The sequence below is a fragment of the Ceratotherium simum genome, chromosome 18 (assembly GCF_057802395.1).
Source record: "Ceratotherium simum simum isolate JZ-2026a chromosome 18, ASM5780239v1, whole genome shotgun sequence".
NCBI lineage: Eukaryota > Metazoa > Chordata > Mammalia > Perissodactyla > Rhinocerotidae > Ceratotherium > Ceratotherium simum.
Window position 1 is genome coordinate 17,291,471 of NC_141917.1, and position 27,769 is coordinate 17,319,239.

General features: G+C 35.0%; 1 long non-coding RNA gene across 1 annotated transcript; it reads left to right on the forward strand.

The window, feature by feature from the left end:
* Positions 1–27,769, forward strand: LOC147914586 (uncharacterized). The gene is made up of 3 exons (XR_015555080.1): positions 1–249; positions 17,031–17,276; positions 27,399–27,769. It is a non-coding gene; the product is annotated as an uncharacterized LOC147914586 (long non-coding RNA).

Here is a 27,769-nt window from a genome sequence, read left to right on the forward strand (position 1 = left end):
GCCCACATGTTGCCTGAGGGCTTGTTGTTGGGTGGGGCCAGTCTCTAGGGTGAGCTGCCTGCCCTGGCTGAGCTGGATTAAATCGGTGCTCTAGTGGGTGGGGCAGACCCTGGGCTAGCTGGCCTCAGGGAGAACTCCAATGGCGTCTGTGTCAGCATGCCCACACCAGGCCACAACAATGGCTGCCGCCAATGTCCCAGTCCCTGGAGAGGTCTCACCCCTCACCGAGATGCACTCAGGGCCTATTAGGTGAGTCTCTTGTCACCAAAGCACTGTGCACCTTTCTTTCTGGTGATTTTAGGGTGCTTTCTGGAACGGGTGAGTTTGTGCGTGGGCCCTTTAAGAGCCAGTTTTAGTTTCTTTGTGAACCGGGTTTTCTGGGGGTCTCCCCAGTGTTTTAGTAGCAGGCACAGTCAGATATTATGCCGCTGGTCTCGACTGTGCTGGGTCCACAAAATGCCCACAGCGGGGGCGCTCCTGGCTCAGGACCCCGCGCCTCCAGGGAGGCTGCGTACCTGTGAGCTGCTCCCGGCGGCCGTGAAGCTGGCGGCTTGTGAAGGCGGCGTTTTTCCTCTCCAGAAGGGAGTCTCTGCCTCTTCTACCCCAGTTAGGATTGTCCGTTGTTGTAGGAGTTCCTCTCATCCAGTTTTCAGTTGTGTCTCAGGGGTAATTTTTCCACGAGTAGTTGTAAATTGGCTGTGTCCACGGGAGGAGGTGAGTTCAGAGTCTGCCTACGTCGCCATCTTGACTCCGCCCCCATAAATTCAATATTAAAGAAAATTATAAACATGCCAAAGATCCAAATGTGGATAAATAATACTCTTGAGATGAGAGAAAAAATAAAGGAGACAGAAAAATATATAGTTAAATAATGAAGTAAAATTATTCTAAAATAGATATGAATCTGAAGATTGAAATAACATACATTATACTAGAAAAACTAATGTAGAACAAGTAACCACCAAGAATTTTCCATATGATATTAGTGAATTTACAAATGAAGAAGGAATGCAAAGCCTCTGGGCAGACAAACAAATTGGTGAAAAAGAGGAAACTATCTTCAGACTTCTATAACGCAAAACTTGATGCTAAAAGACAGTGGTGCAATGTTCACGATGCTTTCTTGTAAAGAATATGACCCCAAAATTTTATACCTAACCACATTGTCTTTCAGATATGAAAAAGTGAGTGGGTAAAATACCCAGAGCAAATTTTTTTAGTAGAAAAACTAGTGAAACAAATTCTGCCAACCAAAAAATAAATAACTCTAGAATCCAGAATACTTAATTATTTTAAATAGATGATTTGATATATACTCTTTTGAAATATACAACTGATGAAAATTGTGGTCAGTATTTAATCTTTTTAAATATACAAATAAAGAACACTTGGGGAAATTATTATTTTAGAACAAAACTTTAAGGTAGTAGGAGCTGAATTATAAACATGTTCTTCAAACTTATACTTGTGTGGCATGGGAAAATTATGAATGTGCTCTTCAATTCATTCATTTAATAAAGGCTAATTAGTATCTGCTATACTGAAGACACTATTCTCCTGGGAATAAAATAGATACCATTGACCTAATGTAGCTTTCACTCTTTTGGGTGTGTTTGAGAGAGTGGCAGATAAAGACAAGGAACATAACAAATTAGTCAATTTTATGATGTGTTAGAAGCGACAAGTTCTACAGAATAAAGCAATGGATAAAAGGCACAAAGGGGTAGCAGGTGGTGGTGCATGAGTGGGAAGTCAGAGATTGTTCCAGGTGGCCTCACAGAGGACGCGATGGTTGACGAAGACTTTAAGGAGAATGAAGACAGTAAACATTCAGAAATTTGAAGGAAAAGCAAATGTCAAAAGGAATAGCAAAGCCAAAGCAGGTACTCATGCTTGAATGATCAAGGATAGAACTACCATATGATCCAGCTATTCCACTGCTGGGTATTTATCCAAAGAACTTGAAAACACCAATGCATAAGGATACATGCACCCCTGTGTTCATTGCAGCGTTATTCACAATAGCCAAGACTTGGAAGCAACCTAAGTGCCCATCAAGGGATGAATGGATAAAGAAGATGTGGTATATACACACAATGGAATACTACTCAGCCATAAGAAATGTTGAAATCCAGCCATTTGTGACAACATGGATGGACATTGAGGGTATTATGCAAAGTGAAATAAGTCAGAGGGACAAGGTCAAATACCATATGATTTCCTTCATTAAGTAGTAGATAATAACAACAATAAACAAACATATAGAGACAGAGATTGGATTGATGGTTACCAGAGGGGAAGGGGGGAGGGAGGAGGGCGAAAGGGATAATTCGGCACATGTGTGTGGTGATGGGTTGTAATTAGTATTTGGGTGGTGAACGTGATGTAATCTATGCAGAAATAGAAGTATAATGATGTACACCTGAAATTTATACACTGTTATAAACCAATGTTACTGCAATAAACAAACAATTAAAAAAAAAATAAAAAATAAAAAAAAAAAAGGAATAGCAAAGCCAAAGCAGGTACTCATGCTTGAATGAATGGCATAATGGCCAATGAGGCTGAGGTGAAGTAAGCAAGAGGGAATTAGTAAGAGATGTAGTCATGACCCTGGTTGTTTTGACCCATAAAAGCAGGCCATTGTGAGAGCTTTACCTTTCTCTCCTCTTGATGGGGAATCAACTCATACCGAGCAAATTTAAAATAGTGGTAGAAAACTAAAAGACCCAGTTTCGTTTTTGTTTTTTTATTCACTAGCCATTCTCTCTCCAACAAAAGTGAATGTTTTAAGAAATATGCTTAAAAATTAAATGAAAGAGCCCTTGTGAGGAAATATTCTATCTTGTCTAAAAGAGAGATTATTTATTTACATGTAGGAAAATCTTCTCATTTATTTCCATACTCTGTGGATTAATAAATACTAGCTTTATACTCATGTGACTTGAGGTAATTGTCAAGATCATAAATTAGTTTTTGCATCAGCTGTAGTAACTCTCTTCCCTCATGTATGTGCATGTCAAACGTTTTCCTGTGTCTAAACTCTCTCTCCTCCTTATATAAGTAAGATAATTAACTGTATATGGTGACAATTTCCTATCCATCTGAAGTCCCCCTCACATCTATTGCCGTTCATCTTCTTTTATTTTTCCCTAATATTGGGAAACGTTGGAGATTATTTCATCAAAATTTCTGATATATGAATAGAGATGCTTATTCATTTTAAAAGTGTGTGTTTTATTTTGATAAATAGATGACTCTGGAAAGAATAGAGTGATATTAGCTTTAAATTAACTCTATAGTTTTTCACCAATTTTATCACCATGTAAATATAATGTTATGACAATATTTTAGTCAACAGAAGATTTTGGTTTAAATTCTTATGATTTAAACTTTTAAACTATTTCAGCTGTATGGTAAGTTAACGTTATTACCACAGCTTATTACAAAAATATCAACTTAGGTTTAATTGACTAAATTTGTAATAATGGATATCCTCTAAAAATATTTAATATTGTGAATATTATAAATGTTATGCTGAAATTGAATTTCTAGATCTCTAGTCAACTTTAAGATTTTGGGCCAATATTAAATCAAGTTAATTAATAAATAATTTGGATTCCTAGACACTTTCAAAATAAGAAAATGATAAAAACAATTTCACTAAACATAATTTTAAAATAAATTCCTCGTTTCTTATTTTTATGTATAAATGGCTATAACTTTACAGGAGGTGTAAATGTTTTAAAACGTCTGGATCCGTGGGGCTTTTGTACTGGTCATGAGTTCAGTTTCCAGGTTTAATTGCATGCTCTACCTTCCTGGTTTAGAAGTACATTTCAAACTCTTCACAATCCTTCTATCTACTTGCTTCAAGAAATAAGAGCTCCTCAAAGAGAAGTCTGTGAAAAACTAAAGAATATATTTATCAAAACAGTTTGCTCATCAGGACTTGCCTTAAGGCCCTCACCTCATAGCTCCTACTAATCAGTCATTATGTCGTCACATCTACCCAATCACAATCTCTACTCTCACTTGAAGGATTCATATTTAAGTCCCACAGATCCTAAAACTCTAAAAATATCCTGCCTTAATACCTTTTAATACCACTCGGACTCTGTCAGGTAGTATCCTTCCTTACTGCAGTAAATCTAATAAGGTGAGCTTTGCCAGATCAACAGATTTATAGCAGGCTTTTAGATGTCAATAGCCAACAAATGCATCAAAGACAATTTGTTAAATGAATGTATGAATGGTATCCTATGTATATAGAAAATTAATAAATGCCTAGATATATGAATGATGAATCAGAGGAGAAAAATAATATAAATTTGCTATAAACTTACAAATTGCTATCTCAAAGTACAGAAATATATACTTATATGAGCAATGTCCATTTCCAGTAATACATGAGCATGCCTATTCCCCTCATGCTTACTAAAAATAATATTGTAAATTATTTCAAGTGTGTCACTCCTATGAGGATATGCAGAGTTTCAAATTGTCAAAGACATAGATAAAGATATGTACTTTCTAGACTTATACCAGACTCACACCTAGTTTAAGTGTCATAGTGTACTGTTTATAAGTAATTCTGGAAAATAATCAGTATGACTTTGTTATGCAGGAACTAAACATTTTAATATCAAAGGCTGAACAATTCTTATAAATATTCTTTTCTACAGTGCTGTATGCACTCAAATAAATTGCTGATGATATTTTTTAGAAAAATACATTTAAATAGTTGCTTTTTTTAATAGTTCATATATCATTATTCCTATTGAACTGCTTTGGTTCTTAGAAATTTTGGTAGCATCCGTTAGGTAGATATGAGTTTTAGAAAAACAGATTTTTTTTTTTTTTTAATCTGTAGCCAATCCTCCTCTTTTTGCTGAGGAAGACTGGCCCTGGGCTAACATCCGTGCCCATCTTCCTCTACTTTATATGGGACGCCGCCATAGCATGGCTTGACAAGTGGCGTGTTGGTGCACGCCCAAGATCCAAACCTGCGTACCCTGGGCCACCGCAGCAGAGCACGCACACTTAACAGCTATGTAACCAGGCCAGCCACTAGAAATTGTTTTTTGATCCTCATGTGCAAAGATTGCCTACCAATGGCTCAGCTCTTTCCCTTGTACATTCTCCTAAGAAATACTGAGGCTCAAGGAAACAAATTCTAATCTTAACACACCAAATATCCCTGGACTATAAGAGTAATTATAGGAGTAAATTGGCCTGGGGCACCTGGGGAATTGGGCAACTCATCTCTCCTCCAAATTATCTTTAATATCTGGTAAAAAAATATAATGGCCTGCATCTGGTCTGGAGAGTGAACTTATGATTCATTATCAAAGAAACTGCGAGACTTAGATACGTTTTGAACACTTGCTGCTCCTTCAGAAGGCATGCCGTAAATGGATTTAAAGCATCATTAGGCAAATATTTTATCACACTTAGGAAAATTGACTATACAGCAACAACTGCCATGAAATGGGAGATCCTACTGCTATGCAAATGTGTCAAAATACTGGGACATGCAAAGTCATATGGTGAAATTTGGACATGTAATTCCAATGGCATTCATATGATAAGTGCCGAAAATCTAAACCCAAATTACCATTATGGAGTTTAATTAGGTATAATTTAAATATTAATGTTGATATTACAAAGTAATAATTGATATTTAATCAGTTAGATCTAGGCTAAGAAAGAGTTTATATTTTTAATATGTTTACTTTAATATAAGAAAAAGGATGCTGTGGTCCAAATTTAATATTACTAAATTCAGTTGGCCCTGGAGTAATAACTCAACCATAAGGATGCCAAAATTCTAAAGGCTTTGGGCAATTTTAGTCACTCTTTTTCAAATGTGAGTATGACATTATAGAGGGAACTTAAATGTCACCTCTGCCAATAACTAGCTGAGCTACCGTGAGTTGTTTCCCTAATCTATTTCTTTATTTTTTAACTATAGAATTAAATATGATCTCAAAATACTCTCCAGCATTACAAACGTAAAATTGCTAAATATAAATAATGATGGAAGTGTTAAAAGCAAATATCTGTGTGTATTTTTATTACCTGCCATATTAATGGAAAATTATGACATTCTACAAATAAATACTGCTCTACAACTTTTTTTTTTTTTGTGAAGAAGATTGTCCCTGAGCTAATATCTGTGCCAATTTTCCTTCACTTTTTGTATGTGGGTCGCCACCACGGTATTGCTTAACGAGTGGTGTAGGTCCATGCCTAGGATCCAAACCTGCAAACCCCGGGCCACTGAAGTGGAGCATGTGAACTCAACCACTATGCCACTGGGCCAGCCCTTTTGCTCTATATAGCTAAATAATCAACCTTTTCTATAATTCATCCTCAAGTGTTACAAAAATCTAAAAATTTAAGGATGTATATGCATATGTAACTCTTTAAACATTGAAGAAGAATAGCCTAATAGTACTTGTTTGTATTTATAAGGATTAAAGAACCCTGAAGTTGAATATTTCTTGAATTAGACAGTCCATCATGAGGTTGAACTTTCTTTAAAAAAAATGCATCTTTATAAACCCACGTACACATCTTATTATTTCAAGGAAGCAACAAAAATGGCTGGATTAAATAGTAATGTTAAATAAGTAATAATATATGGCATTAATTAGAAAATCATATAAACTTGGCAGAGAAAAAAGAAAACAGAGGGTATGTAATTTAGGAAAAGCCTTTCTGACATTGTTGTTCAGTAATGTCCTTGTCAGGTTATCCTAATTGTTACTAAATCTACTTTTAGATTAGACTACTTCTCTGGGAGAAAACCAATGTTTAAAGAGTGAAAATTTGCTTTCTGTATTTCACATAATCCTTCTTAGATCTATGCTAAGGGTGATTAGTTTCCTTTTTCAGTGGATTACTTTCTTCTAAATCAAGAAGATGGATGGTTTAGGTGAATACGCATGACACACTCAGCCTATAAAACTATGAATGAGGGAAAGTATAACACACTGGCAGAAGTCAAGGCTTATTAGCAGCAAACAAAAACTGCCTCAATGTTTTACTCCTTATTTACACATTAGTGAATCCCTGAAGGAAACCCAGGGCTGTCAAGGATGATAGAGCTGGAGCCATTATCCATGTTTCTTCAATGAGTTAGTTCTAATGTGCAGATTAATGAAGTGGGGCAAAGAATAATTAGTTGGGGGGGAATTGGTATAAATGCCTGCTTGCTATGGACATCCTTTTTTTTAAAGCGTGGATGACCCTGTTTTGTAAATGTGTATTCATTCAAGCATTGGCTTAAAAAACAACTAACAGTGATGTGTTTGAATTTCTATGATAAATGTGGTCATGAATTTGACCTTAGGACAAATAAGGTATATCATAGGGTGAAGAGATCCTTGAAACAATCTTGGGAAATGACCCAAGTAGGTCTTTGGAACAGGTTTCACAAACTACCTAAAAGAAATAGGAGAATCGGTCAGGGCTAGTACACATATAAACCGAAATTGGGTATTTTGATGGGTTGACATTTTTCCATGACAAGTTCAGAACTTTAAGCAATTTTGGAAATGTCAGAGAGGAGCTTAATAGGCACCTCATTGAAAACATTAACTACATAATTAAACTTAATGAGAATAAATTCTCCTTTTACGAGAAACATGTCAATAATAGCCTGATCTTGGGGAAAAAAAATGGAATTCACACACACATAAGGAAGCCAATTACAGGGCTAAAGTTGATGTAGGGCTACAAAGAGAGAGGTTTTTATCAGCTTTCTCAACTATTACTCTCATATTAATTCAAATTTGAGTGATGTGGAAGTAAAATATAATAATATCTATAATCTCATAGATAAGCCACAGGAAACTCAAGGGAACTTCAGGATTCTAAACATGTAATAACCTAGCTCTTCATATCATTTTTTCCACATTTTCCCCACCGATGACACAATGACATTTAAAAAACTTTCATATCATATATAAGTGAAAAACAAGCCTAAAACTAAGGGATTGAGGCTCTTAAATATTTATTTCAATGTTTACTCCATTATTCATTGACCTTCAAAATAATAATGAGAAGGACTAACATTTATAGAGATCCAACTATGTGATAAACATTGAATCCCTACAATAACAAGAGGCATGCTAAGTCAAAATACTGCTTCACTCAGGTAGCAAGAAGCAAAAACTAGATTCTATTTACTTTCTGAGAGTTTCACAAAAGAATTTCAGCTTTTGGTTCCTTGTTCGTATCTTTGACTTTTTTAATCAGTTAAAGAGCTGCCCTATGAAACTCATATGGATTTTGTAGTGTTTAAGTCACATTTCATAGCCGTGTGTATGTATATAATATTGAATAACATAGTTAACAAACTACTTTGTGATAAATAAATGAATTTACACAGGTATTTTGAGTAATTACCTTGAATTAGAGTTTTGAGAAAGCCTCCATGAAATCAAAATTTTTTCTGACAAGCAGCTTACAATCTAGAAATATAGAAACTATATCACATAATACACATAGCATAATACGAGAGAGTGATATAAGTATTATGAGACCAAAATCTTAAAGTGCAATGAAGCTTTAGTATAAGTAGAGATCAAAATAATTTTAGGAGAAGTAAGAAGGCTTACTGGAAAAGATGAACAGTTAAATTGAATGTGAAAGATGGAAATTTTGGCAGGAAGGAAACACAAACAGAAAAAGAGATTTTAAGCAAAGGCACCAGCAAAAATATAAATCCAGAATATGGGGGAAATATCAGATTGCCTAGCAGATAAAGTATATGTAGATAAAGGGTGGTACAAGAAGGAAAAACTGTTCAGTAGAGAAAGTAACATAAAGATTCTAAACGGAAAAGTAGACATGATTAGACTTTATTTTGGAAGTGCTTTTAAGGACAGATTGGAGAAATACTAGAGAGATTCGTGTAAGGAACATTAACGGAAGAGTCAGAGGGCATTATATTGTTCACTTTAACATTTTCTATATATCAGATTGAGACGGTACATATTTCAGTAAAGATGAGAAAGCAATCTTATTATTTTTGTGGCATTGTTTTTACAACTTATGGTATGTTAAATTATGTACATTTCACAATTTCAAATAGTACATAATTTCAATATGTTATAGTCACAAATTACTTAAAATTAACAATTATATTTCATGAAGGAAACCTATAAAGATATGAAAGAGTAGGTTTGAGAGGGATTTTAAATCTGAAATCACGAACTGGTGGACTGTAACATGGATCTGGCTTGGAGATACACTTTCTGCACATTGTTTCACAATTTCAAAATTTCCCGTGAAAATAAAGAAGTTCAGCTTCTCTTTAAAAAAAAAAAAACACAAAGAAAAACCAGGTTATCTGGCAATATCAAGCCCCTATTTCCAAATGGAAGCACTCATTGGATCTACAGACTGATTGATACTCTCTCCACACTGGGAATACACTCTCCCATTAGACAGACCTCACCTTTCCTGGTAGCCTAACACTTAACACTTAGGTCCCACACTCACATATGTCCCCGGCCTGGCCTCTGTTGGCCTTTCAATTGTGTGTGGGAAGTGTGACTTGATAATCATCTAAAGTATACAAAAGGTGCTGGGATATATGTGATCATGTGTCCATGATTATGTGATTAAGTTACATAAGATCTATTTTTTTTCTTTTTTTTTTTTTTGCTGAGGAAGATTTGCCCTGAGCTAACATCTGTTGCCAATCTTCCTCTATTTCGTATGTGAGCTGCCACCACAGCATGGCCACTGATAGACAAGTAGCATAGGTCTGCTCCTGGGAACCGAACCTCAACCGCCAAAGCAGAGCACTCCAACCTTAACCACTAGGCCACCAGGGCTGGCCCAAGTTACTTAAGATCTTAGTGCCCATCTTGCTAGAGTGTTTTACTGCCTTCCTGATCTGAAGATGCAAATCGCCATGTTGGGGCACCCCACGGGGCAAGGAACTGCAGGTGGCCTCTAGGTGCTGCAGGCAGCCTTTAGTTGACAGACAGCAAGAAACTGAAGCCCTTAGTCCTATAACCACAAGAAAGTGAATCCTGCCAACAACCACGTTGGGATGCAGATCTACCAGGTGAGAACGTAGTTGAAACCTCGGTGGTGATCTTGTGAGACCCTAAAATAGAGGATCCAGGTCAGCTACGCCCAGTCTCTCGACCTATGAAAACTGTGAGCTACTAAGTGTGTATTGCTGTAAGCTGCTAAGTTTGAGGTAATATTCTTACACAACAATCAATACCTAGTGCAATAATAATGTTCATTTTTTACATTAAAAAATATTTACTCAGACATGCCTTTACATCTCCCTAAAAATATAGTCACCCCATTTTATACCCCTAAAAATACTGATATTCCTCATTTACAGAAATCTGCAAACATGTGGGGACCTATTTATCATTATCTATAATTATTTACTTGAATTTTTTAATAATTATTTGCCAGATCCCTGTCTCCTCCACATATCAGGAGGGGTGGGATTAAAGATATCACAAATTTTTTCTTACTTCTTCCACCAAGAAGTGGGTTTGATTTTTCGGTCTTTTTGTTTATTCGTTTTTGTTTTCCCATTGTCTTGAATCTGGTTGGCCTGTGACTACTTTAACCACCAGAATATGACTGAAGGGATGCAGTGTCAGGACAGATTGCTATCTTCTGATTCCTCCCTTTTGTAGTCCTTCTGTCATGCTGTAAGGAAGCCGAGACAGCTTAGTTTTCACACAGGGAAAAATTGAGTTCCTACAACAGCTCTAGCGGAGCTCCCAGCCATCAGCCAGCAACAGCTTTGCCAGCTATGGAAAAGAGACATCTTGGGTGTGGACCCTCCAATCCAGTGTTGCACCAGCCCAGATGACAACACATAGAGCAGACATGAGCTGTCCAAACAACTACAACCAAATTGCAAAATCGTAAACAAGTATACTTCCGTCGATTTAAGCCTCTATGTCATATGGTAGTTGGTTATACCACAATGTGCAATCAAAGCATCAGGCACAATGTGAATGTCCTCAGTACTTAAAAGTGTAATTGGTATATAGAAGCTCTATCGATATTTATTAAATGGATTAATGTTATATTAAGTGTCTTCCATGAATGGACATTTATGAGAAGTAATTTAATATAAAGATCTGAAATTCATTTAAAAAAACACTTTTGAATGGAGATGTAGTTTTGGATACAGATTTTCATGAGAAATGATTTGGATTTGTAAATGCAGTTATCTCTGTAAAAAGGAAAGAATTTAAATTGTAGAAAGCTTAGATATCACCAAATTAAAAGAAAATAGCAAAAGAAAGAAGGCTGAACAAAATAATTGGTATTGGCAGAAAGACAGAGAGAATTCTATATCCTAGATTTATCTTTATTTTTAAAGGACATGTTTTTATTATTGCACTTTCAAACTGTAACTGAGAAATATATAACACTATTTGAAAAGGAAAACCAGATTATTCATCCAATGTCTAAAGGTTACTTTAGTTTACCTCTTTGTAAAGACATTCTGAGCATGCTCATTTAGATAATTTTAGTCAATTATGTAATTTTATTTATTTATTTATTGTTTCCCCCAAAGCCCCAGTAGATAGTTGTATGTCATAGCTGCACATCCTTCTAGTTTCTGTATGTGGGATGCGGCCTCAGCATGGCTGGAGAAGCGGTGCGTCTGTGCACGCCCGGGATCCGAACCTGGGCCGCCAGCAGCAGAGCGCGCACTTAACCGCTAAGCCACGGGGCCGGCCTGTCAATTATGTAATTTTAAATTATTAGTCAACCTAAACATTTTAGTCAATTATGTAATTTTAAATTATTAGTCAACCTAAACATTTTATATATCTTTTAAACAATACCTAGACATATGGGAATTTTTGTTATTCACATTGATAATAGTATGGAGCCTGATCACTTCCTAGGAAATTTTCTCTGACCATGTGTCTTAATGTTTAAGTGCTTTAAATTTATCAGAGAAGGTAGCACTAAATAAAATAATGTCACTATGAGCATCATTAGATTTAGTGAAATAGTGAGGAGATTGGAGAGGAACAGAGGATATCACAAAATTCTGCAAATTTTGCTTTATGTATAGTCCACTTACATCTCCATCGCTAAGGATAATAAACCTTTTCCTAGAAAATACTACCCCTTTAGAGCACAGGGCTCAGAAATTCAACACATGCTAGTTAGTTTGGTATGTGGGGTCTTTCTCTAAATTTTATATCTAAACCTTATAAAGTTTTATGAATATGCTGATATTTATTTTATCTGAGGAACTTTTTTTTTTTTGATGGGGAAGATTGGCCTTGAGCTAACATCTGTCACCAATCTTCCTTTTTTTTGGTTGAGGAAGATTTTCCCTGAGCTAACTGTGCCAATCTTCCTCTATTTTGTATATGAACACCGCCATAGCATGGTTTGATGAGCGATGTGTAGGTCTTCACCTGGGATCCAAACCCGTGAACCCCAGGCTGCTGAAGCGGAGCATGTGAACTTAACCACTACGCCACTGGGCCGGCCCCTATCTGGGGAACTTTTGCTATGAAATTATATTAATATGTTGTATGCTTTGGGAAGTCTTGCAGTAATGAAACTGGTCTAACCCAGCATGTCCCAATAGATTGCCTACATTTGGCTTTAATTGAAAGACACATTAAACATATAAGAAAGTAATGTTCTATAATAAACACTTTGGGAAATAATACTTTAGGTAAGGGAGACTTCAAAATTCAAAACGAATTGATTAGCATGATCTTTTGTCAAGTGCATGAGGTTTGTAGGTATAAAAAATCTAGTTTTATATAGCTCCTTTATCTGCGATCTTAAGGAAAATTGTTATTTTCTACAAGCCCAGTTCCTTTGTTAGTAAAATCAAATTACTCTGACAATTAAAAAAGACTATTCTGAAGAAATTCTTTATAAACTAAAATGTAGTATATGAATTTTCATAGTTATCATCTCAGTTATGGCATTATTCGATCTCTGCTTGAATAATAGAAAGTTAGCTATGTAAAAATGTCACACATTCCCACTAGGAGATTCTCGTTATCTGAATCTCGTCTTCATAGTGATGGAAAATCTGACTCCCATCATCCTCACTTATCTAATTCCAGTCTCTGCACAAACATTTTTTCTTGAGCAACTGCAGGGTTATACCATGTTCTTGGATAGAAAGACTCAAAATCATAACAATAGCATTTCTCCCTAAGTTAATATATAAATTAAATGAAATTTCCATAAAAACACCATCAGGTTTATTTCCTGGAGCTATACAAGTTGACTAAAAAGTTCCTCTCCTCTGGGGCCGGCCTGGTGGCCTGGCGGTTAAGTGCGTGTGCTCTGCTGCAATGGTGGGGGTTTGGATCCCTGGCGCACACCGACGGACCACTTGTCAGCCATGCTGTGGCGGTGTCCCATATAAAGTGGAGAAAGATGAGCACGGATGTTAGCCTAGGGCCAGTCTTCCTCAGCAAAAAGAGGAGGATTGGCGACAGATGTTAGCTCAGGGCTAATCTTCCTCACCAAAAAAAAAAAAAAAGAAGAAGTTCCTCTCCTCTGGAAGGTTAGATAAGCAGGAATACCCAGGAAACTTGACAAAGTCATGTGATGGTGATGGCTAGCAATTGAAGATGATAAAACAGTGTAATGTTTTGTTAGAATAGAGAGATAATCCAGTAGAACAAAATAGAAGATCTAAAAATATATGCAAGCACATAAGGAAATTTAGTATGAGAGTAAAAAATGATATCTCAAATTAGAACTAAAAAAAAATTTAATAAGTGGTGTTGGGATAAGTGGATAGCTGCATGGAAAAAGACAAAAACTGAAGATATCCTAGCAATATACACCAGTATAAATTCTAAATGAATCTGATCTAAATTTAGAAGGGAGGTGGGGCAGATTGCCGTGAATTCCAGGTGTGATTCATACTCCAGAAGAAAAGATTAAACTATGCAGCTGTAGTACAGAGAGTTTGCATGGAAAATGCCACAATCAAGTTGTAATAAACGACAAAGAGAAAACACTTTCTTTTTTTATGTTTATACTACAGCAAAGGGTCAGCATGCATTAGATAGAAAAAGCTTCCAAAAGGAGAGGAAATACTAACAACCCATAACTGGACAAACGTATAGTCAGATAGTTCAGAGAAAATAATTGCAAATTGCCGTTAAATATAAGAAACAGATTTAACCTGTCTCATAATAAAGAGAATGTTAATAAAAGCTCCCAGAGAAGCTATTTGTTTTACTTATAACACTGGGGGAAAAAAATTTGACAATATAGTCCCGTATCTAAACTACAGGAGGAATAGGCACGTTTACACTTTTGGTGGAGCTTAAAAACGGTGTCATCCCTATGAATAGGGAATGGGATTATAGTCACCTTATAATTACCAACCTTGCTAAAATTTCTTATTAAATATCATATAATCATACCACCTGCAAATAAGTTTTTTCAAAATTTTCTCACACTCAATCTTCATAACTCCATTCCATTTAGCTGCTCTGATTAGGATTTCTCATATAATACTGAATAGAAGCGATAATTGCGGACTTCTTGTCTCATTCTTGATTTAAAGAGGATACATTTACCATTTCACTATTAAATGTGTTCATTCCTATAAGATGTTTTGTTTTGTTTTAGACTTTTTCTTTTGTTTGTTGGTGAGTCTATTTTTATTTTGATTATTGGATACCAATCATCAACTTTTTATAGTCAGTTAAGAATTTTTATATATAAAAAAATTATCAGTTGTTTTTGTGAATCTATTTTTAGTCCCTTATTTTGATGATTTATATTAGATTTCTTTAAATAAATCAATTTTTCATGCTTAGGATTAGTTCAATACGGTGTCACCTTTTATGTGTTCACATTTTGTTTAAGATTTTTGTGTCTATATGCATGATTCATGAATTTAACCTGTGGTTTTTCTTCTTTACATGTTAAAAAATGTAAAATTGCTGTTATAACCAAGTATTAATATGATATATTCCATACGAGTGTAAGTTATTTGAAAGTAAAACTCATGTTGTATTTCCATTCATCTGTTCATTCTCTCCTTCCGGTTTGCAGTAACATGCAAACTAAGGTGTTCTAAAAGCTTAAGAAGAGTCCCAGTTTAGATGCTTCTCCTCTAAGGAGCCTTGGCCTAGGTTGTTTCTGCATCTGGTCTTCAGTCACAAATGATCTCTCCTTCCAAAAATATCTCCTAGCATGTTGAACCTGTATTAGTTCTTCATTTTCTTTCTCAAATTTGCACACTAATTCCATGTAGGTTTCCTCAAACCTTTGATACAGTTTATAAATAAATGAATACCGCAGACGGCAAAAAATATTTATTGACATTAAGAAGTAAGCTCAGACACAAGTCTTCTCTCTTTAAATGCTAATAAAATGGAGAATACCTAGAGATTCCATAGTGATTGTTAAATGAGAGGAATCTGAGGGCTGTAAAGATCTTCAGTTTTATTTCACTTATGGCCTAAAGTAACATGAAAAGCCTAAATTACATCAAGGAGATAAATTTGAAATTCAAAAAATAAATAAATAAAATCTTAAGAGGAACAGTTAGTTTCTTAATTATGATTACAAGGAAGTTCCACTTTCTGTGGAAATGCTATTTTAAAAATCACCACGATAAATTTTCTCATAAACCCATTTATATTTTCCCATGGGAACGCTTGTATATTGGAGTTTTGACTAATGGCCAAATTTCTGCATCAAATCAACTGTAAGAATGAAAAAAAAATGTCTCATAAGCACAGATATTCAAGTAACTATTCTAATATTGCAATATAAATGTATGCTTCAAATCTTATGAGTAGGCAGGACTGTCCACATTAATCAGATATAGTTCTCAAAAGTACTATGAATGTACATATATGCACAATTAAAATATTTTTTGTAACTTTTCTGTCCTAAAACTCATATGGATGTCACAATACACATTCATTAAGTGAGCACACAAATATCCTCCTTTTTCCTTGAAGATATTTAGAAGAATTTAGAGAGTTAATTTGAATACTTTATATCTTTAAAAACTTGTTCAGCAAATTGGCCTGATCATTTTAATCTCTTAAAAAAATACTTTTGTAGCAAAAAAAGGAATTAAAAAATCTACGGGATTCCACCAAAGAATACTTTAAATCTAGCCATTCAGTACACAAATATACATATTGGAGGCATTCATGATGATGATAATGAAGATAAAATTTATCATGATATTTATATTGTACTTTGCTCTTCAGGATGCACTTTCACCAATGTTAATGTAAATCTTCTTTTAATATTATAAGGTAGGTAGAATCGCTATTATATACACTTTGCAGTTTAAATTATTCCCCTTTATACCTGTCCAAGCCTCTCTGATCTTAAAATTCTTCCCTCACCCTCACTGTATTTTCTAGCTACGTTCCAATATATCTCATCTTCTTCATTTCCAAAATGTTTGACCAATCTATTTCTTCCCAGAGATATTTCTTGACAGGCTGACTGACATAAGCAAACTGTGTCTGAGAGAGTGAAATCACATGCCTGGAATCACATGTCAAGTGAGTAACAGAAACTTTACTGTAATGACTCAGCATAGAGAAAGCAACAGTGTCTTCCATCAGGTTGCTAGTTTATCTCCTTTCATTGTTATCATACTGATATCAAGCACAGTCATCACAATTTAAAAAAAAATGTCAAAATCTCATCACTTGTCTTCAGTATGAAGAAGTTAAGAGAGTGGAGACTTTAGGCCTTTGTTTTGATGATAGTTGACAAGGATGATTTTGGTGGCAAGTGACAAATCTATGAGCTGACTGCATGAGCATAAGCCCAGTGTGTTTGTGTGTGTGGGGGTGTGATAATTAACACAGGTTTATTGCACTACCTCTTAGGCCCACCACATCACCTTCTTTAGACTTAAGCTGAGCCAGTGAGATGATATGTTGCTCAATAAAACATGGAATTAATAAACATCAGAGAACTTTAAAGTGACAAGTGAAGAGAATAAAAGATTTTGCTTGTTTGAATTGTGTTTTCAGGTGTCTTGAACAGTAAAAGCTTCTGGCTATCCTGTACACTGTGAAGCTTTTCACTGGCAGCTTGGGATTAATGGACATTGTCTTCTTGCACTCACTCATACTTCATGAATATTTCCTGCTGAACAATCTTCTTGAAGATGACTACATGCCAATGAATCGAGAATATGGTGGGGAGTGAAAAATTTTAAAAAAAAGAACACTAAGAAAATACCAACATAAAAAGGGGAAAGAGACAGCAATGGAAAGGTGGGAAATTGTTGTGTTTAACCTATTGTGTGGCATATGTATGTGCCTAATACAAACTTGTTGAATGAACGTTAATAGGAGCCAAAGATGAGATAAATATATACTTGTTGAAAAAAGTGAGGGAATGAATTATTCAGTCAAATGTGCAATGGTATTCAATATGACCTAGAATCTAAATCTTAACAGTGGCAGTGTTTAACAGGGGAAGAAGGGGGAAGAGAGGGAATGACCAACTCAAAAAAAAAGAAAAGAAAACCAGAGTCATGACCACTTCTTCCTATATGCTACTGAGAACAAATGTTCAAGTAATACATCAATCTTGTGCCAAGCAAGCGTGTTTAACAGTCTTCCCTTGATCATCTGTCCGCTAAATGCTTTGTTTCTCCAGATTTCATTTCCATTTGTCTTTCCCATTAGAAACATACAATTTAAATCCTATCTACATACCCACGTTTGTCTGCTACTGATGTTTCATTCTGTTGAATAAGACCCAACAAGACCCATTTGACAGCTTTTTTAATCTAAACGAGTCCAACCTCTTACACTAGGGTTATGTAGCTAATCAAACACACTACGAAATGTTGGCCAAGAGTGTATTTCAGAACGCCTACTTTGGAACTTCTTTCCATATATATCTTAGAGAATGACTACTACCTAATTGACTGCTTTAATGCCAAAATTAGCAGCTTCCCCCAAAGGACATGGAAATTCCGTCTTGGAAGCCAATGATAACTCCATGTTTTCCTTTGTTGGATGTTGGCAGCCTCTCACTTTCTCATGTATAAACATTTACAATTCTATCATCAGCAGAGCCAGGAAATAGATGAAGCTAAGCTGCTTGACTAATTGACTGGCATTAACGTAGTAATTAAACATATTAAGATCCAGATTGATAGCCACTGAGTGACTTTAACGACTAGCATATTCATTTTAGTTAATTTGTCATTAGGCCTTTAACGTAATGAGCTCAACAGAACCAAAAGTTATTATTTTTAAAACTTTTGACATATGGTATATCATTATTAATATCACCATAAAATTACATATTTAGCAGTAAATGGTAACTTTAAGAGGTTTGCAATATTCATAATGGTGGCTCTATTATAATTTGGAATTCTTTCATTTTGTAGAACATTAATGAAAAGTCAGATTAGCTGTGGAGAAATTCACTGTTGGCAACTTTTCATTAACACGTTAATTTGTTTCTTTTATGACCTTCTATAAGCACAAGAGTACAACAGGCTTGGAGAAACCCTAGAGTGTTGAAAAAGTAGTTTAGAAAAGATTTTATCATCTCATAAGGAAAAAATAAAATCCAGCTAAGAATCAAATGGAAAATACAATGAGATAATTTACTACAAATAATACACAAGGTTCTAAGGGGATGTAAACAAAGTTGTAAACAGGGCAGAAGAGAGGTACTAAGGAAAATTATTTTAATAAATGTAACTTTGGGCTCATTTTTCAGATTAGGTAGTTGTAATTCATTGGGAAATAGAAAGTGATGAAACATCAAAGATCTGTGTATAGTACCTGGCTGGGTGAAGAAAGCACCATGGAAAGGATGGAGAGATTAGACAAAGCTGAGAAACTTTATATTAAGAACCATTATAGATTATATTTTCTTTTTACTTTATTTTTTTTTTAATTTTATCATTAGCTTGTTATAAAATCAGGAACTGATATGGGACGTATCAGACTATGGTTTGTATGAATACTTATAATAATTTATATCTATGGATGTGCTACCTTGCTTTCTTTTCAGTTTCACATAAGGCCATCTTTTTTTTTTTTTCTTTGTGAGGAAGACCAGCTCTGAGCTAACATCTATTGACAGTCCTCCTCCTTTTCCTCCCCAAAGCCCCGTTAGATAGTTGTATGTCATAGTTGCACATCCTTCTAGTTGCTGTACGTGGGACGTGGCCTCAGCATGGCCGGAGAAGCGGTGCATAGGTGCGTGCCCGGGATCTGAACCCGGGCTGCCAGTAGCAGAGCATGTGCATTTAACCGCTAAGCCACGGGGCCGGCCCCCCATAAGGACTTCTTAACTCTTCAAAGACAGGAAAGAGAATTTGCAACCTTGTTTATTCCAAAAGTTGCTAATGAATTATTTATTTTCAAATAGTGAAAATTTTAAGTGTGATTAATTATTCATTTTCTACAAAGTTCATCAACTAGAGTATAGCTTAGCAGATAATCTTGACAGAGTAGGAATTTAACAAAAATATATGGAATTTAAAGCATATTTTATATTCTTTGTGAGAAAGCAGAATTATATATATTTTTGTGTAATTCTAGGAATGATGTCTAAACAATCTTGATTATGATTAATATTTACTCTTTGCTGCAGGCTTGAGGACTAGACTATAACCAACTGAACTAACATCCATATTCTATTATATGTTTTATTTACTAATAACAAGTTATTATAAAACTAAGTTTTAAGTCATGAATATAGAGGGAAAGCATAAAATTTTTAAATTTATTGGCTTATATGTACTTTCCTTTCTGTAAGACGTCATAATGACATAAGACATAAAAAGGGTGCAGTGAATAATGAAACAGGATATACCAATTACTTTTATTCCTAAAAGCAGATGTTATGATGGATTGAAGAAATCTACTTAATGGACATTTTTAGTGATTATATTAATATTCCACATAAAAAATAATATGATTTTCAATTAAAACATCACTTAATTTCATTGATCAACGATTATTATTAGTAAGCAATTTCAAGTGCAAAGCAGGCATATGATTTAAATCTGAGAGTCTGGATATTGGTAACTATTCAATAAAAGATAGTCCCCTTTATTTTACTTTGCATTCATGCTGAGGCTATGCAAATATTTAAAGTATAATCCTTATTTGTAACGTTCTTATAAGGTTCTTCCAGTTTTTAGGAAGGAATTACATGTACAAAAATGTAATTATCCTGATTCTTTAAAAGTACGAGCAAAGAGGTTACAATCTGGCTAGAAACACACCTAGAGAACCTGAGAGAGAAGATATTTCTGGGGCAAGGGCCCTGTGTTGGCAAGCGGGCATAGGACTTAGTATAATTTACAGACACACATACAAGCACCATGCTCATTTCTTTTTAATTTTAATAAAATTGAATTTTTTGGCAATGAAACAAATTAATAAAACCTGGAAAGAAACCTCTTTGAATAAAAAACTATGTTCGATGTGATTGACTCTTCCTATGAACAATTAAAATGTGTTATGGAATAAATTGTGTCTCCCCTAAATTCATATGTTGAAGTCCTAACTCCCGAGTACCTCAATATGTGACCATATTTGGAGATAAAGTCTTTAAAGAGGTGATTAATTTAAAATGGGGTCTTCAGGGTGGACTCTAATCCAACATGACTCTTGTTCTTATAAAAAGAGGAAATTTGGACATACAAAGAGACACACCAGAAACACATACAGACTGCGGGATGACCATGTGAGGAAACAGCAAGAAGACAGCAATCTGCAAGCCAAAGATAGAGGCGTCAGGAGAAACCAGATCTGCCAACAACTTGATCTTGGACTTCCATTTCCAGACTGTGAGAAAATAAATTTCTGTGGCTTACGCCACCCAGTCTGTGGTATTTTGTTATAGCAGCCCCAGCAAACTGAAAAAGGATGTAAGCCACTTGACATCAAAACCATGTCTCATGCTCCTTTTTAGCATGCCCAGCAATTACTACAAAAGGTGTTCAATAAATATATGTTGATATGATTTAAATGATATAGATAAGAATGAATATGAACAACCAGTTAAACTATAGTTTATGTGCATTGTCTTTAATTATAGTTCACTGCTCCTGAATATAATTCCTAAGCAACAATGCACTTACATATTTATGGCAGTGAAGATAATATATGGATTATCCAAAGGGAACGAGATGGAGTTTCTTTTCATTTGAAAGTTGAATAATATTAATGTGAAGCAGCATGAGATGAATCCGAAATGTTATATTCTTTCCTAAAGGCAAGAGAACACCTTATTCTCCATTTCCAGAACCTTTCAGGACAAATAATTTAATGTTAAAAAAAAATCTGTCTTTGAACAGATGTTCTCGGATAAGTCTAAAACCTTTCATGAAGTGTTTTTCATTACAGACATGATTCATGATTTAAAAGAATCTTATTTCTAATTTATGTGCACACACTTGTAACTCTTCTATAAAGCATGTGGAAGAATAAAAATCAAATCACTCACAGCCATATCAATAATTCTGTTGAATATGACTTCTCACTCAACAGTGATTAATGTGCAACCAATGATTCAAAGTTCTCTTGTTTTACCTGCTTTGAAGTAGCAATTTGCCTTGTTTTCATGCTAGACATGAAATCACAAGATGTAAGAATTTGAGAACATTCTCAAAATGCCTCATTTTAATACACAAGTTCATCTCTCTGCACAGTTATTGTGACATCTTTGTGGAAAATGGAGTCACCGTCTTTTCAACCTCATTTCAATCACTTACCAAGTTAGTATGTTGTCAAAAACTTTAATTTTTACTAATGCTTGAAAAAGGTTTGCTGAAAGCAGATTTTCTCATGCATTCCTTTTTCAAATGTCTTCTTATTCTTTGCCATCAGCTGAACTGACATTTTAATTGGTCTATGAGTCGGTGAAGAACGCTGGCTGAGAAATAAGCCTGTTCTTAGGCAATTCCCTTCCTCTGGTAACAGGCTCTGTGCTGACTCTCTGCAAATCTGAGTTTAGCTGAATCCATGTTTGAATCCTTTACATCATAATCATTATAGTGATAAATTGAATGACAATTTTTTACTCATTGTAATCTAAAAAGGGAAAATCATTTTTATAAAATAATTTCTCATATCATAGAATATTAGAATGGAAACACAGGCAGGTGTTATAACTCTGAAATAATGAATATTTCTGTATGTAAAAAAAGTGTGTTTGCCTGTGTACATGAGAGAAATAGAAGCAGAGGTAGAGAACACTTGTGTGTATGGACAGACTAAGTTGAGGTAAATTTGCATATTTTAGTTAGGAATTCACCTTCTTTTTATTGAAGTTTTATAATCGTCATTGTATTCCATCAACATGAAATGAGATTTTCTTATCTATTCAATGAATTTGAGAAAATTAGATTATAAACAATGTTACTAAGGCTTATATAGGAAATTCTGTTTAGCCTCACTAACGCTCTACTCCTACTATAGTATGGTAGTGATGGCTTGTAGATTTGGTTCTTTGATATTTAGTTAAAAAAATCTTGGTTAAGAAACATGTATATCTCATTTCAAATTTAGTTCCCTAGAAAATAAATGCGTTATAACCAGTTCTCCCAGATTCAGGTACATATTCATAGGCTGTACAGTAACCGTTTTTACTAAAGTACTAACTAATATGTGTACTTTTCAACTTTTTTTTTTTTTCTTTTTGGTGAGGAAGATTTTTCCTGAGCTAACATCTGTTGCCAATCCTCCTTTTTTTTTGGTGAGGAAGATTGGCCCTTGGCTAACATCTGAGCCCATCTTCCTCTACTTTAGATGTGGGATGCCACCACAGCATGGCTTGATATGCAGTATGTAGGTCCACACCTGGGATCCGAACCTGCGAACCCTGGGCCACCAAAGCAGAACACATTAACTTAACTACTACGCCACCGGGCTGGCCCCTCAACTGTTTTTTTTTTATTAAATTCAATGATTATTTACTCAATTGATTTGGAAATCATGGAGACCAGTGGTCTCTAATCTTGGAGAGCACATTTGTTTCCCATATTTATCTCCAACGTACTTACAGCTACTCCTTTATCAATAAAATTTGTATACTATTACCATTAACTAATATCTCAAGAAACAGTACATGTTTGGTTGAGGTTCTTTGTTAACATCAATGGGTAATTTGAAATTATATATGTATATTTATATACATGTGTGTGTACATATAACACATACATATATGCATATACTATATATATTTTAAAGAAACTGAGTTCTTGTCAGATTTTTAAACACATTATAATGTAGCTAATGAAAAGCTTGCAGCAAGAGAATTGCGTGTTTTTATTTTTTTACTTCCATTATCATATCTTTATTCTAGAGTTATTTGCAAGAATCATTTTAAGCTGCTATTAGTTTTATAACATTTAGATTAGCTAAATCAATCAGAAGAAAATCATCAGAAATCTACCTAACAGAGTATATAAGCTCTGCTGTGCCCAATATGTTGAATGAGAATGAATGAGACAGTGGCCTCTGCCAACCACCTTCTGTGGATTCCCCTCCTTTTCTAGAATCCTGGAATACTGTTCAGAAAGCGTGACCACGGGAACCACAGAAGCAAGGAGGGCACCAAGGTAATCTAGACAAATTAAGTACAGTCATGTTCCGCCTAATGTTGGTTTGTTCGAAGACGGACTGCATATACAATGGTGATCCCATAAGATTATACCGTATAGCCTAGGTGCGTAGTAGGCTATACCAGGTAGGCTTGTGTAAGTGCACTCTATGATGTTCGCACAACAATGAAATCACCTAACGACACATTTCACAGAACGTATCTACATTGTTAAGTGGCACATGACTGTACTAATTTTTCAAAATTTTTAAGATAAAAATAAGGAGCAGTAGAAGTATCAGTATCGTCCTTTACCGTCACAGATTCAATTCATGCCGCTGATAGAGATAACATCGAAGGTTATCTATATCTTTTTTCTTTCATTTATCTAGGAAATGTGGTGAACTGAGAAATACTTTTCTTTTAAGACAAATCAAAATATGCCATTTCACTGATCTAGTTTTTAAATTAAAAGCAAAATATAAAGTTGTAATGATACTAACTGTTCTAACGGGTGTGTGGTGATATCTCATTGTAGTTTTAATTCACATTTCCCTAATAATTAGTGATGTTGAACATCTCTTCATGCGCCTGTTGGCCATCAGTATATCTTCTTTGGAAAAATGTCTATTCAGATCCTCTACCCATTTTTTAATCAAGTTGTTTGTTTTATTGTTGTTGAGTTATAAATTCTGTATATACTTTGGATATTAACTCCTCATCAGATATATGATTTGCTAATATCCTCTCTCATTCAGTAGGTAGTCCTTACATTTTGTTGATGGTTTCCTTTGCTGTGCAGAAACTTTTTAGTTTGATGAAGTCCCATTTGTTTATTTTTGCTTCTGTTTCCCTTGCCTGATGAGACATATCCAAAAAGATGCTGCTAAGACCAATGTCAAAGAGTAGACCACCTACGTTTTCCTCTAGAATTTTAATGATTTCATGTCTTACATTTAATCTTTAATCCATTTTTGGTTGATTTTTGTGTATGGTATAAGATAGTGGTCTAGTTCCATTATTTCACATGTGGCTGTCCAGTTTTCCCAATACCATTTATTGAAGAGAATTTCCTTTCTCCATTTTATGTTCTTGGCTCCTTTGTTGTAAATTAGTTGTCCATATATGTGTGGGTTTACTTCTGGGATCTCAATTCTGTTCCATTAATCTGTGTGTCTGTTTTTTGCCGATACCGTACTCTTTTGGATACTATAGCTTTGTAGTATAGATTGAAATCGGGGAGTGTGATACCTCCAGCTTTGTTCTTTTTCTCAGGGTTGCTTTGGCTATTTGGGAACTTTTGTGGTTCCATATAAATTTTAGGATGTTTTGTTCTATTTCTGTGAAAAATGCCATTGGTATTTTCATAGAGATTGCACAAGAAATAGCAAATGTTAGAGAGGATGTGGAGAAAAGGGAACTCTCATACACTGCTGGTGGGAATGTAAATTGGTGCAGCCATTATGGAAAATAGCATGGAGATTCCTCAAAATATTAAAAATAGAACTACCATATGGTCCAGCTATTCCGCTTCTGGGTATTTATCCAAAGCATACGAAAACACTAATTTAAAAAAAAATATGCCTCCCTATGTTCATTGCAGCATTATTTACAATAGCTGAGGCTTGGAAACAACCTAAGTGCCTATCAACCGATGAATGGATAAAGAAGATGTGGTATATATATTCAACAGAATACTACTCAGCCATAATAAAAGATAAACTCGTGCCATTTTGTGACAGTATTGATGGACCTTGAGGGTATTATACTAAGTGAAATAAGTTAGAGAAAGACAAATAACATATAATTTCACTCACTAGTAGAATATAAAAAACAAAACAAAAACAAACTCATAGAAGCAGACAACAGATTGGTGGTTACCAGAGGGGATGTGGGGACGGAGGAGAGCGAGATGGTTAAAGGGGGTCAATTATATGGCGGCGAGTGGAAACTACACTTTCAGTGGCGAGCATGCGCTGTAGTACATACAAATGTTGAATTATAATGTTGTACACCTGAAACCTACACAATGTTATAAACCAATGTTACTATAATAATAATTTAACAAGTTATATGAGATAAGTAAAACAAATAGCATTTTAAAGGATGCTTGTTGCATGAAGTGGCTATTAAATTGGTTAGGAAGATTAAGGGAGGGAGTTGAGTAATACAGGGAGATGGACAGTGGTTGGGTTGGAGAACTTGGAGTCCATCAGCATCTCTTACACTGCACTTGGAAATGCTGACTGATAGTCCTTTCATTAGTAAAAAGCAGCTTTCTATATTTTTTAAAAAATTTTAAATTGCATTTCTCAATAAAGATTATATTTTCTCCTGGATTTAAAAAAATTACATTTGAAATAATGATTGAAAGTTCCTTAGGGGTGGCTGTCAATTTTCACAGCTAGCCATCTGAATGCCCTTCTGTCTTCAAACTCTGACAAATCATTTTTATGTGTTTGTTTTCGAGAGTAGAACATCTTCATTAGTAACAATATGTGCAGCCATGTGTTTAACGCCTTTGCTGAGGGAGACAGTGTGCTAGGAATCTTACGTGTGTTACAGTTAATATTAACACAGTCCCTCAGGCTAAATACACATATGCCCATTTAACAGGTGAAGCAAAGCAACAAAAGGCTCAGTAAGTTAAATATCACATTCAAAAAGATAGTTATTCAGTTACCAAGTCCAGGTTTGCCTAAATCTTGTTATTGCTTTCTTTTCATCTTTCCCTACATTGCCATCATTCTACACTATCTGAATATTATATAATTTCTCATAGAATTACACCTTCAAAAATAAATTAGTATCTTGCAATTGAGCACAGGCTCCAATAAGTTGATGCAAACTCGATTTCTGCAGATGAAGAGTAGAAGCTTCATTTGTAAGCCTAGAAATTCCAAAACTGATTTTGTAAAGAAAGGAAGGACCATTGTTGTAATAAAAAGTTAAACATCCATAACCCCATACCTGTATCTAGTCTATGTCTATATAACATGTATTGTGTCTTTTTTCTTTCTTTCTTTTTTTTTTTGGTACGTGTGTGTGTATTAATTACTCTAGAACTGGCATTTGGCTCCTTCTGTTTAATTCCATTTCTCAAAAGAACACTGGCTAAAGTTCTAATTGTCTTGGTGTAGGGGAAGGAGAAAGTGACTTCCTGGTGATTGAGACTTTATAGTTCAACATATGATCAGCCGAACATCATATAAATTCTATAACTTGATATTTGTGTTTTTTGTCACTGGTTAGACTGACTTGAAAAAATATGGTTTTCATTAATCTGTGCAGTGACCCAGAATTTTATGTGATTGTATTCTGTGGATGCCATACCTTTTGGTTAGTTCTAACTTTGTATATACAGTGTTATATGTAGATGAGCAAAACTTTTTAAATGAATTTGCTTTTCTTTTCATTCTTCTACAGCAAAGGACTATCGCTCTTTGTTTCAGACAGCTGGAGATTAGGGGTGACTTTGCGGTTTTAGAGAAGAGCTCTCAAGAGCAAAAAGCTGGTAACACTCAGCTTTAACCTGAAAAGTAGGATGTGACAGAAAGATATAAGGTGTAAGAAACAGTTATTATTTAAAGAGAAAGGATTTCCTAGGTTTCTTTATCACTCATCGAGCTATCAACAACCAAGCCTGGAGGTCTCATGTAGGTTTATGCATGTGGAACATGGAGCTCCTTGCTAGTCAGCAATGGCCTGCTGTTCCAAGTCAGAAGGAGGCCTGCAAATGAAGGGAAGGAGAAAAACAGAGGAAGAGAAGATAACAAAGTCCTTAGAACTAACCGTGTGTTTTCCTTCTCTAGGCTCTTGCCTGAGGAGGAGAAGGTCATGTTGTTTAGATGACAGAAGGTGCCCTGAAGGTTGATGTGGCCCATGAACCTATTTGGGAATTTGACAACAATGTGAGGAGCAACAAAACTAATGATGTAGCACCATCCAACCAAGACTCTGTGGTTTTAGCTCTTAAATTTAACATCATAAAGACACTCTTTGTTCTGAGAGGAATTCCAGTAGCACCTTTGTAAATCAAGTCAGCAGAGGGAATAAAAAGTTTGCTACACTGAAACAAAGTCTAAATAAATGTATTGTCTTCCATTTCTGGTTATAAAGCCTAATGCATTATCAACACTATTTGCATTTTCACAATATTAATGAGTTAAGTACATGACTTTTA